Raw genomic sequence first — 20,511 nt, forward strand, 5'->3', positions numbered from 1 at the left:
GTTTTAATAAAGGGTTAAAACCTAGCACTCTTAGAGTTCAAATTTCAGCATTAAGTGCCTATTTAGATGAAAAAATAGCTCTTAATCCGTGGATCATTCGCTTCATGAAGGGAACCGTCAGACTCAGACCCCGGAGTAGACCTCTGGTCGCTCCGTGGGATTTAAACTCTGTCCTCTCCGGTCTCACTAAACCCCCCTTTGAGCCCTTAGAGTCAGCAAATATCAGATATCTGACCCTTAAAACAGTATTTCTAGTGGCCATTACTTCTGCACGTAGGGTTAATGAGATACAGGCCTTCTTGGTTAAAAAACCCTTCATGACGATCAGGGACGACAGAATAATTCTAAGTTTCGACAATTCCTTTCTACCTAAGGTTGTCTCGGAGTTCCATAGAATGGAGGAGGTGGTTCTCCCTTCGTTCTGTGAAAATCCCAGATCTAAAAAAGAAGAGGTTTTTCACACTTTGGATGTCAGAAGGTGTGTTCTGAAGTATATATCAGAAACTAAAGACTGGAGAAAATCTAATAACCTATTTGTCCAATTCTTAGGGGGTAGGAAAGGATTAAAAGCGTCCAAACCTTCTATTACGCGCTGGTTAAAATCGGCCATCTCAGAAGCCTACATAGCAATAGCAGAACGACCCCCGGTAAATATCAAGGCTCATTCAACAAGGGCAGTATCGACTTCATGGGCGGAGGAAGCATCCGCTTCCTTGGATCAGATCTGTAGGGCAGCAACCTGGTCGAATCCTCATACCTTTGTAAAACACTATAGGATAGATATTGATTCTAAAAGAGACCTATCCTACTGTAGGAAAGTTTTACAAGCAGTTGTCCCTCCCTAATTTACTAATCTGTTAGTTCTCCAAGTAAGGTGCCGTCATGGAGGGGAGGGGAGGGGAAAAGTTGAATTAGTCTTACCGGTAATTCCTTTTTCGCGAATCCTCCATGACGGCACCGCTTATATTCCCCCCCCAAAAAAATAAAAAATAGTTATAAAATTAAATAATTAGTCTACAGTTATATGTATGAGGTTTAATATGTATAACAGTGAATAGATAAGTAACTGGTGAAGGTCACGAATGAGTGTGTAAGTTTAGGGCCTGTCAAGTCCAGAAGACACTGAAGATAAGTGAGGAGGCGGGCCCTTTTGAACCTTCCTGTCCCTGCCTGGCTGGAGGAGGAGGATAATCTCCAAGTAAGGTGCCGTCATGGAGGATTCGCGAAAAAGGAATTACCGGTAAGACTAATTCAACTTTCCATGCAGAAACCCATTCCTTCAGGACATGCAGTGTCCCACATGTGTGAAAAAGGGAAACTTCAAATATCTGAATAGCTGTACTTGAATTGTAATGTATGGTATTCTTTATTTTCTGACTGGCAATGTCATTACATCCATTCGCCCCTAGGTGGTGCTGGCACCACATAGTTGTATATATAGTGGGGTGTGTCTAGCTTAGAGCGGAGAGTAAAGAGTTGAGATTAGAATGTAGTCTGAGTAAGAAGCAAGGCCATGGAGGAAGGAGACAGGCCAAATTCACCATGTAGCTGCTTTATTTTCCTCTGGGCCCTGACCAAGCCTGGAGAAGATATCTACAGAAGACCAGCACTAGACAGGGAGTCTATACACAGAGATGCAAGGAGACTATTGAGGGTAACAGCTAACTAAGGCTTATAGACCTCATTAGCACCAGTGACCAGGAGAAGCTTACAGAGTGCCTGGACACAACCAGATAACTTATAACTAAGTTGTCGTTTATCACGGACTTAACCTTCCAGGTGGTAGTGAGAAACCATAAAACCCGTTTTCTAGAAGAGTTTCCTGGCAAATAATGAAGCAGATGTGTTTGCCTGCCGTGAGGAGGATGCCCTTAAAGGAATACTCCTAGATAAATAATTATTAGCATCTTCAGTGCCAGTGTGCTGGGAAGGAAATATAGGATTTCTATCGGGATCCTTGCCTGTCAAGAGTCTACTCCTAGAAGGACAATTCCTCATAGACATTTACTACTACCAGACAATAGAATACAATTGTACTTTTTATGCATACAAAAGCTGTCCATTGATGAACTGTACCAACGGTCCAGAGACTATTGATCTTCAGTAAATGTTCAACTGGTTTACAATTACTGACTCCTCATTCTTATAACTACTACTCTCAACATTTGAACCTAACTGTGCTAGCGTCACGAACACAGGGGCCCAGCCACAAGCACCCTAAATATCAACACCATCAAGGGCACCTCAACCAACATCTGGCTGGTGTTCTCTGTAATGTAGAGTGCCCCGTGCGTTCTTCCCATCCACTGCACTGCCGACCCAGGGAGGCTCTGCTAACCGTGAGCACATGAACTATTGCTGCCATCGGCCCACTGTGATCCTCGCGTGTTTTCCCCTGCGGTCCGGCACGCTGCATTAGTAATGGGCGGCCCATTCAACCAGGGTAATTTCCACCTCATGGGTAAAAACAGCAGAAGCTTACAGCCAGGACATATGCAGGGTAGCCACTTGGACTTCTGCTTTGACGTTCTATAGACATTATAGATTACATCTATCTGTCTTTCCTTCGGACGTAAGGTCCTTCAGGCTGTGGTCCCTCACAGGTTCAGGGCCGGCGCCACCTGTAAGGTGACCTAGGCAGCCGCCTAGGGCGCAATTTAGCAGGGGGTGCCTGAACCGTGCGGTTTAAAAAACAAAACGGTTAAGTGGCCGGGGCGCCCCTCGCGCTGCACCGGCGCTCTAGTAAGCAGGGCTGGCACTTCCATAGAGTCTTTAGGGTCCCCCCCGCGCCAGCCTGCAACTAACTTTAGGCAGGACACGTGTCACACGTGGGATGAGCACTTCCATTGTGGAAGCGCTCATCTGCAGTCATCTGTATCGCCGTCCTCAGGACAGCGATACAGATGGCTGTGCAGCAGGGCAGGAGAGGGAGAGGTGTGTCCCTTCCTCTGATAGGCTGCAGGCACTAGGCCGGCAGCCTATCAGAAGCCGGCGCAGGCGGCGCGATGACGTCATCGCGCCGCCTGAGCCGTACAGCGCGGGACACAGGCCGGAAGAGGCCTGCATCGCATCGCTGACATGGAGGTAAGTATAAATGTTGTTTTTTTGTTGTTGTTGTCAATACTGGTGGCTACTGGGCTGGCACATGATGGGGGGCTCTGGCTACTGGCACATGATCGGGGGCCTATGGCTACTGGGACATAATAGGGATGGGGGGATCCTATGGCTACTGGGACAAGATAGGGGGCCCTATGGCTTCTGGCACATGATAGAGGGGGCCCTATGGCTATTGGCACATGATAGGGGGGGCCTATGGCTACTGGCACATGTTGATGGGGGGGGGCTCAGGCTACTGGCACATGACATAGGGGGGCTCTGGCTACTGGCACATGACATAGGGGGGCTCTGGCTACTGGCACATGACATAGGGGGGCTCTGGCTACTGGCACATGATATAGGGGGGGCTTTGGCTACTGGCACATGATATGGGGGGGCTCTGGCTACTGGCACATGATATGGGGGGGCTCTGGCTACTGGCACATAATATAGGGGGGCTCTGGCTACTGGCACATGATATAGGGGGGGCTCTTGTTACTGGCACATGATGGTGGGGGGGCTCTTATTACTGGCACATGATTGCAGGGCATCTATGAGGGCACATTTTACTGGCACATTATTGGGGGACATCTATGGGGGCACTTCTTACTGGCACATTATTGGTGGGCACTATAGGGGCATCTACTGAGGCCACAAAGAACGGCTATTTTATATGGGGGCTCTGTATAGGGGCATTTTATACTGGGTACTATGGGGAAGGTGTGAGAGGAGTACTATGGGCTCATCTACGGGGGCACTGAGAAGGGGTATTTTATACTTACAAATTATGGGGGACACTAGGGCATCTACTGGGGCACTATATATGGGGCATTTTATACTGGTACATTATGGGGGGGAGAGGGAGCACTATGGGGCATTACTGGGGCACTATATAGGGGTATTTTATACTGGCACATTATGGGGCACTATGGGGACATTAGCTTAACTGGGGGCATTACAAGGGGGTATTTTTTTGCACTGTCACATTATAAGGAGAATTATTTCTACTGAGGGGGGGGGGCATTATGGTGGGCTTTATTACTCCCCCATGGTATGACCCCCTAGTAGCAGCACCAGCCTCTCCCTGCTCTGCTATCCCTCTGCCCCTTCTCCAAATCCTTATTATGAAATCTTTCTCATTACGATAAAACACAACATCAGCTCCGCCGAGCCCCCGGCCAAGTGTGGAAGTGGCGTCCGAGATCCCCAAGGGCCAAGCCAAGTAATTGTAAGTTTTCATATGAAATATGTTTGTTATACACATATAGCCTACACTGTGCCCCACAATATACAGTTTCTTCTGTAAAAGTCATCAAGTGTCAGTCATGGGGGAAGGGGGGGGGGCCCTTATTGTTTTTCACCCCAGGTTTGTTTCTTTAGCTATGGCTTAAATTATGGTAGTTATTCTCCACCATTCTTAATAGGGGGCTTTATTGCAACATATAACTCTCTTTTAATTTAAATGCTGAGAAAGGGGTGGAACATATGTGATGTCATGATCTGGGCAGATCATCTGATAAGGGGGGGGCGGCAATTTTTATCTTGCCTAGGGCCGCAAAACCACTGGTTTCACAGGAGTGCCTCGGATTTTTGCAACTTTAATATATAAAATATATGGGTTTCCTGTCCTGGGAGGTGAACCCTCTCTCCTTGTGCGGTCATGGACTTCGGAAAATCAAATTACTGATAAGTAATCATCATTTTCTCAGCAATGCGGGCACGTATTAACATAGGACCAACACAGATGCCTTCAGCTGCTAAGCGCACATGTAACAGGTCAACCGGTAACCCTTTAACATCCAGAAAAGGGGTCAGAGGTGAGGCTCTAAGTGGGAAGCAGCTTGATGTGGAAGAAACCTCACCCTTTTCATCCGAAGTTGGGACCCTATATCTTTATGATGGAGTTTCACAAGGCTTATTGATCCACATCATTTTTAGGTTAAAGGGTTTATCTGGGATTTAAATAAATATTATACACCTTTTGGATCTGATAGTTCAGTATTTATGAGGTTCTGTTCATTTTGGACCAATTAGACTGCACAGTAGAGAAAAGTGTGATAATGTTGGTTATGCACAAGACTGCAGAACTGGACTTTACCTACAGTATTTGCCTTTCCCACCTCCTAACAGTGACTGATGGCACTCAGGTGTCCGTAGGACTTACAGTAGAGCTGCACTGCCCAATAACCAGTCACCAAAGCAACATAAATAAAGCACACATCAATACTGTCGGTAAACTAGACACCTAAACTCGCCAGAGGATGACAGGAACTGAATTCTGAGGTTCATGGACGGAGGAGATGATTCAGTGATGGAGTGAACGGAATAAAACACACTAGACTCCATGCATCCAGTGGCGTAGCGAGGGTTGCCAGCACCCGGGGCAAGCCAAAAATTACGCCCCTTTTAACAGATACTGTAGTAGATCACTAGCAGTCCTATGTAACACCACAGATAACAGTGATAACTCTCCGTGTACAGATAATGTAGTAGATGTGTGTGAGGCCCCAGAATTCAGAACACGCACAGTGTGACCAGAAGTCTGGGGTCAGGATGTGGCAGGGTGGGCCAAATTATATATCCACCCCCCAACCCTACCCTGAAACAGATATGTGCATTGACATTATTATATACAGTAGAATACAGCACCATACCTGTTACATCCAGTGATATCTCCTGTGATGTAGACTTTCCTCAGCGTCTTCATTCAGAGATAAGACCGCCATGATACCTTCTTTCAGCCGCTTCTTGTCTCCGCAGAGTTTCACAGAAAAAAAGTTTAGGTTCCTCACTTTACTATAAACCTCTCCTTCCTGGTGTCTCAATAACGCATCCTGCTGCCCCCAATACTGTGCTAGAGCCAGACAGATAGTCCCCCATTCCTCATAATATTATTCCCCCTGTATATTATAATGGCCCCCTCTGTATTATTAATGTAATGGCCCCTCTTTGTTATTAAAGAGGGGCCATTACATTAATAACAAAGAGGAGGACATTATATTAATAATAATGTATTGGCCCCCTCTTTATTAAGGTAATGTCCCCCTCTCCACTCTTATTAGTATGATGTCCTCAGTGGTCCTCCTCTTTCTTCTCCTCCCCCACCCCCATAGTGCCCCCAGTGCCTCTGCAATTAGGGTAGGGTACATAAAAAATAAAAAAAAAGATTAATACTTACCTCTCTCCATCACAGCTTATGGCATCCCGGCGCAGGCGGTCACAAACGCCTCACTGTGCCTTCCTGCGCCGCGTCATCTTGCGACATCCGACGCAGGAGGTCACAGTGAGGTAATCGATTCGTGACCAAGTCCTGCGTCGCTCTACTGCCTTATAGATTTCAGGCCTAGCGGCCTGAAGCCTATAAGGCATAACGGAGGGGACTGGAGCCATATGCTCCTGTGGCACTCATTGAAATTTCTGCTGCCTGGTGCCCTCTGCAATTTGGCGCCTGGGGCAATGGCCACACAAAATATCGACACTTTGGGCACAATTTGGCCATTTTCAGTTAGGGGTGTACTCACTTTTGTTGCCAGCAGTTTAGACATTAAAGAGGACCTTTCACTAGTATACAAACTAAAAACTAACTCCATCAGTGGGCAGAGCGGCGCCCAGGGGTCCCCCTGCACTTACTAGTAAGTCCTGGGCGCCGCTCCGTTCGCCCGGTATAGGCTCCGGTGTCTCAGCTCCGTCTGTTGTACTGGACTGATTTTTTTGTAGGAGGCGTGTCCCTTGCTGCAGTGCTGGCCAATCGCAGCGCACAGCTCATAGCCAGTCTATGAGCTGTGCGCTGCGATTGGCCAGTGCTGCAGCAAGGGACACGCCTCCTACAAAAAATCAGTCCAGTACAACAGACGGAGCTGAGACACCGGAGCCTATACAGGGCGAACGGAGCGGCGCCCAGGCATACTAGTAAGTGCAGGGGGACCCCTGGGCGCCGCTCTGCCCACTGATGGAGTTAGTTTTTAGTTTGTATACTAGTGAAAGGTCCTCTTTAATGGCCTGTGACACAGTGAGGGGTTGCTTGCTAGATGGGAGATATTTTCCTCCCAGCCTGTGCCGCTGAGACTGGTTGACAGTCAGGTGAGGTCAAGCACTGGACCGGATCTAACGTGCCGGCAGGAGCGCTGTAGACTGGTCTGTGTTAAGGTGTTTGTGCCTGGATGCATGTTTGAGACTTTTCTGGGAGGACAGGTCGACGATGTTCAGGACTTGAACCCTTTGAGCAGATCTGTGGCAAGGTGTGAACACACACCAGGATTTGACCGCTATACGTGGTACCTGCAGCACGGTCTGGACTGAACACCAGGACTTGATCTCTGTACGCGGTACTCGCAGCATGGTGTGAACTGAACAGCGGGACTTAAACCAAGGTGAAGTTGTTTTCTGTTCTGTGAATAAACACTGAAGTCTGGTAAAGAACTGCACTGCGTCCGCTTACCCTGCCTACCACATCGCTTACTGGCACATGGGTGCCTCTCACTCCGGAGCACAGGGGATCAAGAACGGCATATGGGAACGCCAGTCTTGATCAATCTACCACCATAGTATCAGAAAAACAAAATGGAGCCACTCTCATCTGACATCCAAAAGAGCAGCTCACCCTGGCACAGACGGAGGGCAATATCGGACATGTAGTACCGCACTGTACTGTGAGGAAGAACTAGACAGCCACTACATGTTTTACCCAGGGGCGGATTGGCCATAGACCCTACAGGGAGACTTCCCAGTGGGCCGATGCCCAGGAGGGGCATATCCTTATCCATATATATCCTTAAAGGGGCATTCCGGTTACCATAAAACTGACTACTTTCACACTTGCGGTAGCCTTTTCCAGCAGTCTGTTCTGGCGGGGGAACAGCCTGCCGGATCCGTGCTACTGCAAGTCCACTGTGCCGCCGGATCTCCGCTCCGGCCCCATTCACCACCTCTTGAAGCTCATCAAGAGAATGCCAAGAGTGTGCAAAGCAGTAATCAACGCAAAAGGTGGCTACTTTGAAGAACCTAGAATATGACATATTTTCAGTTATTTCACACTTTTTTGTTATGTATATAATTCCACATGTGTTAATTCATAGTTTTGATGCCTTCAGTGTGAATCTACAATTTTCATAGTCATGAAAATAAAGAAATCTCTGTGAATGAGAAGGTGTGTCCAAACTTTTGGTCTGTACTGTAGGTGCGGGCCCAACCGCTGGGACCTGCACCTATGAGACATTGGGGGCATATCCTAGCGATATGGCCCCATTGTCTGAGATGCGACAACCCCTTTAACAATCCTATTGAAGTCTTTGGAGGAAAACCACTGTACAGAAAGTATGGAATTACACAATCGACATGCGGCGGGTTTCAGAATCTGAGCAGCAGACCAATGTCCAAGTTAAAAAAAAAACACAATGTGTGCATGAGATTTGGTAAATCTCATTCACTTTTCTGAAACTGTTACATTTTTTCTGCACGAAAAATCAAAAGGAAAAACGGTGCATAATACGCAACCTGTGCTGTTACCCACAGGTAGGGTGGCCAGAGGTCTGGTTTTAGGGCGGACAGTCCGGCTTTCAGACTCCCTGTCCTCTGTTCGGCGCAGGGCCTGGACGGACGCAGGGATGTCCTCTTGAACAGCTCAGGCTCAGACAGCAGCAGGGATAAAGTCACTCTCCCACCCACCCCCGCAGCTGACCTGAAGTTGATTCTGCCTTAATTTTTTTTAAACCCTGGCGGCTGCGGACTGGGAGGGGGCGTGGCCTAACCGGGACAGGGCGTGACTTAGCGGAGCCGGGGTTATAAAGTCGGTCTTTTGAGAGTGGTCTGAGTGGCCACCCTACCCACAGGGTGTGTTCACACAACAGATTTTGAAAATATTTTTTCTGCATGTTTTTGATGCCTGGGAGTTTATTACAAAACTACATTTTCAGCTTGAGGTTTCTGGCGCGGATCTGCACCAAGAACAGTACAGAAAACATGCAGGCAAATTTTTTGCCAGTTCCCATTCAATGTTGGGCTCCTGCATACAACCATATCCATTTTTGCAGTTCGCAAATTGAGCAAAACACGGATACCGGCCGAGAGCTTGCAACCATTTTTTTTTCCTCCTTCACAATTGTCCTATACTTGTCCTCGAAACAGACAAGAAAAGGACATGTTCTATTTTTGTGCGGGGCCGCGGTACGGACTTACAGATGTGGACGGCACGCGGTGTGCTGTCCGCATCTTTTGTGGCCCAAATGAGATGAATGGGTCCGCACCCGATCCGCAGTGGAACCTGCGGCAGGATTTTGCTGCACAATTTGTGTTGAAATCCATAATGGGTTTTCACTTCTTGCGTGGACGCACCCTTAAAAGCAGTGTTTGTGTACTCCACTTTTTGGCTCCAATGCGGATACAGCGCGGCACCATGTGATGACGGGTGGCTCCGTGTAGTCTCCACAGGGGTAAATTCTGACTCTGCAGTTGTGCAGCACGGATGAGAACCATACAGCAAAAACTACATGCGCTTTCTGCCACAGTTTTCCATGCAGTTGCAGTTCTTTTGGGGGAAGCACGCTAAATAAATGTCTTTCACCTTTAAAAACCGCCTCAACATCGTGGTTTTCTGGAGAGTTTTGCATGTTTTCCAACCGCTACATGTGAATATACCCTGAGTAGGCAAAGTATAGAACTCTGTTACTGTTTGGCCATGTATAGGTTATACCATAGGAAGTGGGCAGTGTCTGACATTTATACAGACAGAAGTATGGCGCTCTTTGTGATTGACCCTCATACACTTGTCCCCAATCTCTTCCCTCTTCTGCCCTGATCTGGCTGTAAATCACTACAATGACACCCTCAGAAGCACCCTGGACAAAGTAGCTCCCCCCACCCTCAGAACTTCCAAACACAGACCAAAGCAACCCTGGCTTACACCGCAAACTCGCTTCCTCCAGCGTTGCTCCAGGAGTGCTGAACGCCAATGGAGGAAAACTCCCAAACCAGAGAATTTCCTCCATTTACAAATTCATGCTACATACCGTGTCTGTCATCCGCAGCGTGAAAGACAGCCAAGCCACGCTCTGGACAGCAGACACACGGAGCATTAACATGATTGATAACGCTCCGTGCCTCTCTGTGATCTTTTTACTACAAAATCACGGTGACAACTTTCTCACTGTGGTTTTGTAGTAAAAAGATCACAGAGAGGCACGGAGCTTTATCAATCATGTTAATGCTCTGTGTCTCTGCTGTACGGAACGGGGCTTGGCTGTCTTTCACGCTGCGGATGACACGCATGGCATCCACTCGTGTGAAAGACCCCTAACTCTGTCCTCCACCTTGCTATACAGACTTACTTCACCAACCTAATCTCCTCACTGTCAAACAACCCAAAAAAACTCTTTGACACTTTCCACTCCCTCCTCAGTCTTAAAGTTCAGGCACCCATCACAGACCTCTCTGCTGAAGACCTAGCCGCCTAGGTCACAGAGAAAATAGAACATATCCGGCATGAAATCAGCTCCCAGACACTAAGTGCTATTGATCCCCTTCCCCCCCCCCCGCATCCCCTCTGGCTCACTGTCAACGTTTGACCCAGTCATGAAAGAAGTCTCCAGGGTCCTCTCTTCTTCTTGTCCTACCACATGCGCCTCTGACCCCATTCCCTCACACCTACTCCAGTCTCTCTCTCCAGCTGTCACCACTCACCTAACAAAAATCTTCAACCTCTCTCTCTCTTCTGGTATCTTCCCCTCCTCTTTCAAAAACTCTATCATTACTCCATCAATAAAAAATCTCTCGACCCATCCTGCACAACTAACTACAGACCAGTCTCCAATCTTCCCTTCATCTCTAAACTTCTGGAGTGTCTCGTCTACACTCGCCTCATCCACTACAATCTGGTTTCCGCACCCTACATTCGACAGAAACTGCCCTCCCCAAAGTGACAAATGACCTCCTGACAGCAAAATGCAACGGTGACTACTCTCTGTTCATTCTCCTTGACGTCTCTGCAGATTTTGATACTGGAGACCACTATCTCCTACTCACTATGCTCCAATCAATCGGCCTAAAAGACACTGCCCTCTCCTGTTTTTTTTTTTGTATCTCTCTGGTCACTCTTTCAGTGTATCATTCGCTGGCTCCACTTCTTCACCTCTCCCTCTCTCTGTTGGAGTTCCTCAGGTTTCAGTCCTAGGCCCTCTCCTCTTCGCTCTGTACACAGTCCCAATTGGACAGACCATCGGCAGATTTGGTTTCCAGTACCATCTCTATGCTGATGACACACAACTATACATGTCATCCTGACATCACCCCTGCTGTACTACAGAACACCAGTGACTGTCTCTCTGCCGTCTCTAACATTATGTCCTCTCTCTGTCTGAAACAAAATCTTTCAAAAACTGAACTTCTTGGGTTCTCTTCATCTACTAACCTACCCAAACCTGATATCTCCCTCTCAGTGTGTGACACTGATCCTTCTTTCACCCCCCTATATTCAATCTCTCTCTCGCACATGTCGCCTGCACCTCAAAAACATTTCTAGTATCCGCCCTTTGTCACTATGGAAACCACAAAAACTCTCATTGTTGCCCTGATCCATTCCCGTCTGGATTAATGCAACTCACTATTAATTGGCCTCCCCCTCACCAGACTTTCCTCTCTCCAATCTATTCTTAATGCAGCAGCCAGGGTCACCTATCTGTCCAACCGCCACTCCGATACCTCCGCCCTGTGCCAGTCATTGCACTGACTACCCGTACACTATAGAATCCAATTTAAAATGCTCATCCTCACCCACAAAGCTCTTCACACTGCTGCTCCCCCTTACATCTCCTCCATCATCTCTGTCTACCACCCTACCTGTGTTCTCCGTTCAGCCAATGACTTACGACTGACATCCAACATAATCTGAACCTCTCACTAACGGCTCCAAGATTTATCCCGAACTGCACCGGTTCTCTGGAATGCCCTACCCCAAAAAATCAGGCTAAATCACAACATACACAGTTTTAGGCGCTCCCTAAAAACACATCTTTTTAGGGTGGCCTATCACATCATCTGATCTAACTCCTCTCCACATAGCCCGCTTATCTTTCCCTGAACCTGATCCTCCACCAAACTCTCCACCGCACCCAGAAGCACATCATCTATTGGCTGCTGACCGGCTCATGCAGCTTTATATCTGCTCCCCTATTCTCCCAAAATGACCGGACCATTGTGCAAAACAAGCACTTCTACCTTTTGTGTCACTTCTTTCTCCTCATAGATTGTAAGCTCTTGCGAGCAGGGTCCTCATTCCTCTTGTTGTAATTATTGACTTGTCTGTTTGTACATGCTACAAGAAAATTTTGACTAGAACATTCATGGTCGCAGGTGCACATCCATAAAGATAGCATGCAGGAAGGAAACAAAAATAAGTATGGCAGCACATTTCACATACAATTTTTTCATTTATAGTAGGTATAATACCACTTTAATTTGGTATAACCCTATTTCCCAGTTTTATTGTTTGTATGTGAAATGTTGAGCTGCCATACTTGTTTTTGTTTGCTTCCTGCACGTTAGCTTTCTGGATGTGCACCTGCGAATATGAATGTGCTAGTCTAAATTTTCTTGTAGTATATATTGAGGGTAACTGCGTCTTTTAGATTGAGCACTCACCGCCCATCTGCCTTGGGCTTCTGAGCACAGTATAAATATCGCTGCTTCCTACACCGCCCTGAACATTGTAGATAGGCATGAGCGAATCGACTTCGGATTAACCTCTTAAAGACCAGGCAATTTTTTTCAAATCTGACTTGTGTCACTTTATGTGGTTATAACTTTAAAACGCTTCTACTTATCCAGGCCATTCTGAGATTGTTTTCTCGTCACATATTGTACTGCATGACACTGGTAAAATTGAATCAAATTTTTTATTTATTTATACAAAAATACCAAATTTACCCAAATTTTGGAAAAATTTGCAAATTTCTATTTTTCTACTTCTATAATAGATAGTAATACCTCCAAAAATAGTTATTACTTTACATTTTCCATAGGTCTACTACATGTTTGGATCATTTTGTGAAAGCCATTTTTCATTTTTTTTTTTGGGGGGGGACGTTCGAAGGCTTAGTAGTTTAGAAGAAAATCTTTAAATTTTTCAGAAAATTTCCAAAACCCACTTTTTAAGGACCAGTTCAGGTCTGAAGTCACTTTGTGAGACTTACATAATAGAAACCACCCAAAAATGACCCCATTTTAGAAACTACACCCCACAAGGTATTCAAAACTGGTTTTACAAACGTTGTTAACCCTTTAGGTGTTCCGCAAGAATTAATGGAAAACGGAGATGAAATTTCAGAATTTCACTTTTTCCATTTTAATCAACTTTTTGCCACTAACAAAGCAAGGGTTAACCAGGCGTAGACCGCATCGCTGACTAGTAATGGGTTAACTTGATGAATGGTTACCTGATTATGTTTAGGGCTCGGGCGGTCAGTTAGGCAGGAACCGCCTCACAAGCCCACACAATGGTGCCTGATGGCTATCAGGTGTCGTTTCACAGTTATAGTTTTATCCTTCTTTTCTGTTTATTCCCTATGCCTAATTTTTGTTGTTATTTTACAATTCCTCTACAAGGGGAAAGGATCATTTTCAGAAGAGACCTAGATCAGTTTCATATTTTCATGTTCACCATATATAGGATTCGCCTTACAGACCTGCCATTCCCTCCTGCAGCATTGTACTAAAAGTTGCCGCTTTAAATGTCAAAGGCTTGAATAGCCCTTTTAAAAGATCCATGATGTGGAAGGAAATCCGCGAGCTGAAATGTGATATCTTCTGCGCCACAGAAACCTATTTGCTCCAATCGGATGGTCACAGGATGCACCACCCTAGGTTCCCTCACATTTACCAGTCACACTTTTGTAAGAAACAAAGGGGAGTTCTAGTGGCCATAAGCCATTCAGTGGCCTTTTCTTTGAAGTCTTCAGTTCTAGATCCTAATGGCAGATATATAATTTTAGTCTGCTCTATTAATAATGTTGACTACACGTTGGTTTTTATTTATGCCCCCAACAGACATCAATGTTCCTTTTTTCGTCGTCTAGCTGCAAAAGTACGTGGGCTGAGATCTGGCCATGTGATCTGGTGCGGTGATTTTAACTCCATACTGGACCCAAGAGTAGACACCACAACTCCCTCCAGAGAGGCCCCCGGAGCTAGTAACTCTCTTTTCCTGCAGGAGGACCTGTATGACATCTGGAGGATACAACATGGCTCTGAAAGAGACTACTCTTTCTTCTCATCGGCTTGCCAATCCTACTCCAGAATTGACATGTTCTTAACTAGCGGGTCAGTGATTGCAAACACGATCTCGTCATCCATACATACGATCACATGGTCAGATCACGCCCCGATCTCCCTATTCCTAAAGGAATCCCATCTTTCCAAACCTTACTCTCCATGGAGAAATAACACGTATGTTATAGACCATCCTGAACTGTCTCAAGAGCTCAAATCTGAATTAACAGAATTCTTCCACATAAATGATGGTTCAGTTAGTAATCCCTCCACTCTATGGTGCGCCCACAAGGCGTTCATCAGAGGTGTTTTTATTAAAATTGGTAGTAGACTCCAGAGGGAACGTAAAGAAAAAATAAACAGGCTACTAAATGAGATAAAGAGAGTAGAGACTCTTAACAAGTCTCTAGTTTCCTCTATACACTCGGACAGTCTCAAATCATTGAGGTCCCAACTCTCTGCCTGTCTCCTTCATAATTATGAATTTAGCTTAAAAAGAACACAGGCCAAATTTTATTCTCAGAATAATAAAGCGGGCCGCTTGCTGGCTAACCGCCTAAAACAAAGAGCTGCTAAAGCTAAGATTCCCTATCTCTTAGACCCTTCCTCTGGGAAGATAATATTATCTCCAATGAGAATAGCGGATGCTTTTGGTGACTTTTATGCTTCCCTTTATAATCTAGCCCCCCAGGAACGAGTCTCACCACCAAAAGCGGATCTCATTGACGCCTTTTTGGATAAGTTGGGCCTTACACAACTGACTACTGCTCAATTACAGACTCTCAACGCCCCCATGACCACTGACGAACTTAAAGCCATTATTAAAAAACTCCCCCCACATAAAGCCCCAGGCCCAGACGGCCTATCTAACTCCTACTATAAAGCCTTTTTTGATCAGCTCTCCAGTCACATGTTGCTCTCCTTTCAATCTGCCAGAGAACTGGGATCCTTCCCCAAGGAGATGCTCGAAGCTTTAATAGTGACTATACCCAAACCTAACAAACCAACTGATGATCCTAAAAATTTCCGCCCCATATCCCTCCTTAAGACGGATATTAAAATATTCGCCAGAATCCTGTCATCCAGATTAGCCCCCCTCATTCCTCTATTAGTGAACCCTGACCAGGTTGGTTTTGTCAAAGGCCGCCAAATACAAGAAAACTCTAGGAGGGTACTGAATCTCCTCTCCCATATTCAAAAAAACAAGACCCCGGCGCTTTTTGTCACACTCGATGCGGAAAAAGCGTTCGACCGCATTTGCTGGTCCTTTTCTTTCGGGGTTTTGTCCAAAATGGGGATTGTGGGTCCTATCCTTGCCTCTATCCAGGCCCTATATAAGGACCCATCTGCTAGAGTCTGGGTAAATGGGTCCCTGTCTAAGCCATTTTCCATTTCCAATGGAACCAGACAGGGATGCCCCTTCTCTCCCCTAATGTTTATTTTATCCATCGAACCCCTTGCCCAAGCCCTAAGAATAGAGAGTAGAGTATCAGGCGTACAGATAGCTGATCGCAATCATAAACTGAGCTTGTACGCTGATGATGTAATACTCACGCTTACTGAACCAACATCCTCCCTGTCCTCAGCCTTAGACATAGCACTTATTTCGGCCAACTATCTTACTATAAGCTTAACTCATCCAAATCCCAAGCCCTACCCATCAACCTGTCCCCCCAAACAGTCCAACTTCTTCAAGAAAAATTCACCTTAGATTGGCAACCTAACCAAATTCAATATCTAGGTATCAACCTTACCTCCTCAACTCATAGACTTTTTCTAGCTAACTACCCCTCCTTGCTATCTAGTATTAAAAAAGACCTTGATCAGTATGATAAGTTTGAGGTGTCTTAGATTGGTAGACTGGCCACTTTCCAAATGTTTGCACTACCCAAACTCCTTTATTTATTTAGGGTCCTACCCATCAAACTCCCTATATCATACTTCTCGCAATGTAATAAGGTATTAAACGCCTTTCTGTGGCATGGGAAAAAGCCTAGAATTGCATCCAAAATCCTACACATCAGGAAACAAATGGGAGGCATTAGTCTACCAAACATTTATGACTATTATTTAGCGTCACAAATAGGCCCCCTAGAGAGTTGGTGGAAGATGGATTTCTCAAAACAATGGACCCACATTGACTCCACAGAGGTGTTAGGAGGTAACCTCAAGGCCTTACTTATAGCCTCGCTATCGGGAAAGTTTATTAAACCAAAACTGTCCTTCCTTGCCTCCAGTGCCCTAAACTGTTGGATAATTTACCATACCCTCACTGGCAAGGATCCCCTCTCCAGTGTGGATCCAACCCCATTAGCGGTTCTTGACCATCTTATCCCTGATTTAGGGGTAGGAGCATGGAAAAGATATGGCCTGACAGAAATCCCCCAACTTTATCAGACTGATAGTCTGAAATCCTTTGAATGTCTTCATAGCATAGTTAAGGTTCCCAATACTGAATTTTACAAATATCTTAGGATCAGGCACTTCCTAACTGAAAACCCCACTTTACCATCCATCAACAGATGGATACTAGAGATATGGTCAATACCTATTCGAACCCCAAAAACCCTTCGCCCTTTATACTCCCAGCTCAGTAATAAGGACAACTTCAATAAATCCGCACCGTTGATATCCTGGGAAAAGGATTTAAAGTCTGAATTTCCTCCGTTACAATGGAAATCAGCTTTCAAATACATCTCAAAAAACATAACGTGTGTAACACAATATGAGTCATTTGTAAAGACCACCTTAAAGGGTTTCTACCACTTAGGCGTCACATATTTAGCTGTCAGACACTAGCGATCCGCTAGTGTCTGCTCTGGCCAACCATCCTAATATAATTGCTTTTGGGGCGGTGGTTTGGCAAAAAAAAACTACTTTTATTAATATGCTAATGAGCCTCTAGGTGCTATGGGGGCGTCATTAGCACCTAGAGGCTCCGTCTACCTTTAGAAACTGCCGCCCCCAGCGCGTCCCTCCAGCCCGCCCATCTCCTCCTGAATGCGATCCTCGTATGTATTCTGCGCATGCGCAGTAAATGTCTGACAGCTTCCCTGCTCAGACATCTCCACTGCGCCTGTTCCTCGGAGCACTATGGCGTCATCGCGCAGGCGCAGTGGAGATGTCTGAGCAAGGAAGCGGTCAGACATTCACTGCGCATGCGCAGAATACATACGAGGATCGCATTCAGGAGGAGATGGGCGGGCTGGAGGGACGCGCTCGGCGGCGGCAGTTTCTGAAGGTAGACGGAGCCTCTAGGTGCTAATGACGCCCCCATAGCACCTAGAGGCTCATTAGCATATTAATAAAAGTAGTTTTTTTTAGCCAAACCACCGCCCCAAAAGCAATTATATTAGGATGGTTGGCCAGAGCAGACACTAGCGGATCGCTAGTGTCTGACAGCCAAATATGTGACACCTAAGTGGTAGAAACCCTTTAAGGTGGTATTTCACCCCGGAAAGGCTACATACTATTTATCCATCAGTCTCTCCTTTATGCTGGAGGAACTGTGGTAATAAAGGCACGTTATTTCATATTCTATGGGACTGTCCAATAGTTAAGCCTTTTTGGGTTGAAGTTTTTTCCCTAATCTCCCAGCTCTCGAACACTGAGTCAACCCTGCGCTCTCCATCCCCCTCTTTAGCATTATTGTTGATAGATATAATGGATATACCTAGTTCATTCCGGGGTGTGGTTTGTCATATCCTCCTCTCAGCCAAGTTGGCTATTACCTCAAAATGGAAATCTCCATACCCGCCCACTATTCTTGAAGTCACTCAGAGGGTCAACAAAACTTGTCTCTATGAACAAATCATGGCCTCTGCATCCAATAACACAACCTGTAATACAAAGAAATATGAAAAAACGTGGAATGTGTGGAAGTCTTCTAGATACATGCTCCCCTCCTGATCTCCCTTGCTAAATTTTGGATGATAATCCTCACTCACATGTGTCTCTTCACCCCTCCTCCCCCCCCTGTTTTTTCTTGGTACACTCTGAGGAATTGTGGATTTTATGTTCTATTGTTTGACTTTATATATTATTTCTGTATCATTTGTGATATTATGTTTATTACCTGTGCAGACCTATGCTTCCATACCCTTTATATGGGATTTATTTGTCCATCTACGACTGCGCTCACCTGCGTGTGTTGAACAGTTCTAGCTGCACCATATATGTATATGCATATATATATACTTGTTTTATTCATATACTTCAATAAAATATTTTGACTTTAAAGCAAGGGTTAACAGCCAAACAAAACTCAATATTTATGGTCCTGATTATGTAGTTTAAAGAAACACCCCACATGATTTCACTGGGATAATTTTAAGCTGCCATGTCACTTCTAAAAGCCCCCCTGATGCACCCCTAGAGTAGAAACTCCCCAAAAAATTGACCCCATTTTAGAAATTACACCCCGCAAGGTAAACAAAACTGATTTTACTAACTATGTTAACCCTTTAGGTGTTCCACAAGAATTAATGGAAAATGGAGATGAAATTTCAGAATTTTACTTTTTGTGCAGATTTTAATCAATTTTTTCCAGTTACAAAGCAAGGGTTAACAGCCAAACAAAACTCAATATTTATGGCCCTGATTCTGTTGTTTACAGAAACACCCCACATATGGTCGTAAACTGCTGTACGGGCACGCGGCATTGCGCAGAAGGAAAGGAACACCATTCAGTTTTTGGAAGGCAGATTTTGCTAGACTGGTTTTTTGACACCATATCCCATTTAAAGACCCCCTGATGCACCTCTAGAGAAGAAACTCCAGAAAAAAAGTGACCCCATTTTGGAAACTACATGATAAGGTGGCAGTTTGTTGGTACTATTTTAGCTTACATATGATTTTTGGTTGCTCTATATTACACTTTTTGTAAGGCAAGGTAACAAGAAATAGCTGTTTTGGCACCGTTTTTATTTTTTGTTATTAACAAAGTTCATCTGACAGGTTAGATTATGTGGTATTTATATAGAGCAGGTTGTTACGGACGCGACAATACCAAATATCACAACTTTTTTTGTTGTTTGTTTCAGTTTTACATAACAAAGCATTTTTGAAAAAAAAAATAGATTTTTTTAGTGTCTCCACATTTTGAAAGCTGTAGTTTTATTTATTTTTTGGGCAACTGTCTTGTGTAGGGGCTAATTTTTTTCGGGATGAGATGATGGTTTGATTGGTACTATTATAGGGTGCATATGACTTTTTGATCACTTGCTATTACACTTTTTGTGATGTAAGGTGACCAAAAAATTCCTTTTTTGACACCGTTTTTATTTTTTTACGGTATTTACCTGAGGGGTTAGGACATGTGATATTTTTATAGAGCAGGTTATTACGGACACAGCGATACCTAATAAGTCAACTTTTTTTATTTATGTAAGTTTTACACAATGATATAATTTTTTAAACAAAAAAAATCATTTTAGTGTCTCCATAGTCAGCGAGCCATAGTTTTTTCAGTTTTTGGGCGATTGTCTTAGGCCCCTTTCACACGGGCGAGTTTTCTGCGCGGGTGCAATGCGTGAGTTGAACGCATTGGTGCAATCCGGACCCATTCATTTCTATGAGGTGATTTTCACGCATCACTTGTGCGTTGCGTGAAAATCGCAGCAAGCTCTATTTCTTGCATTTTTCACGCAACGCAGGACCCATAGAAGTGAATGGGGCTGTGTGAAAATCGCAAGCATCCACAAGCAAGTGCGGATGCGGTGTGATTTTCACGCACTGTTGATAGGAGACGATCGGGATGGGACCCGATCTTTATTATTTTCCCTGTTGTGTAGATTGTATTATTTTCCCTTATAACATGGTTATAAGGGAAAATGATAGCATTCTGAATACAGAATGCATAGAACAAAAGGGCTGAAGGGGTTAAAAAAATAAAAATAATTTTTAACTCACCTTAATCCACTTGTTCGCGCAGCCGGCATCTCTTCTGTCTTGTTCTATGAGAAATAGGACCTTTGATGACGTCACTACGCTCATCACATGGTCCGTCACATGATCTTTTACCATGTGACGGACCATGTGATGAATGTAGTGACGTCATTAAAGGTCCTATTCCTCACAGAACAAGACAAAAGAGATGCCGGCTGCGCGAACAAGTAGATTAAGGTGAGTTAAATAATAATTATTATTTTTTAACCCTTT

Source organism: Bufo gargarizans, chromosome 3, assembly GCF_014858855.1.
Source record: "Bufo gargarizans isolate SCDJY-AF-19 chromosome 3, ASM1485885v1, whole genome shotgun sequence".
NCBI lineage: Eukaryota > Metazoa > Chordata > Amphibia > Anura > Bufonidae > Bufo > Bufo gargarizans.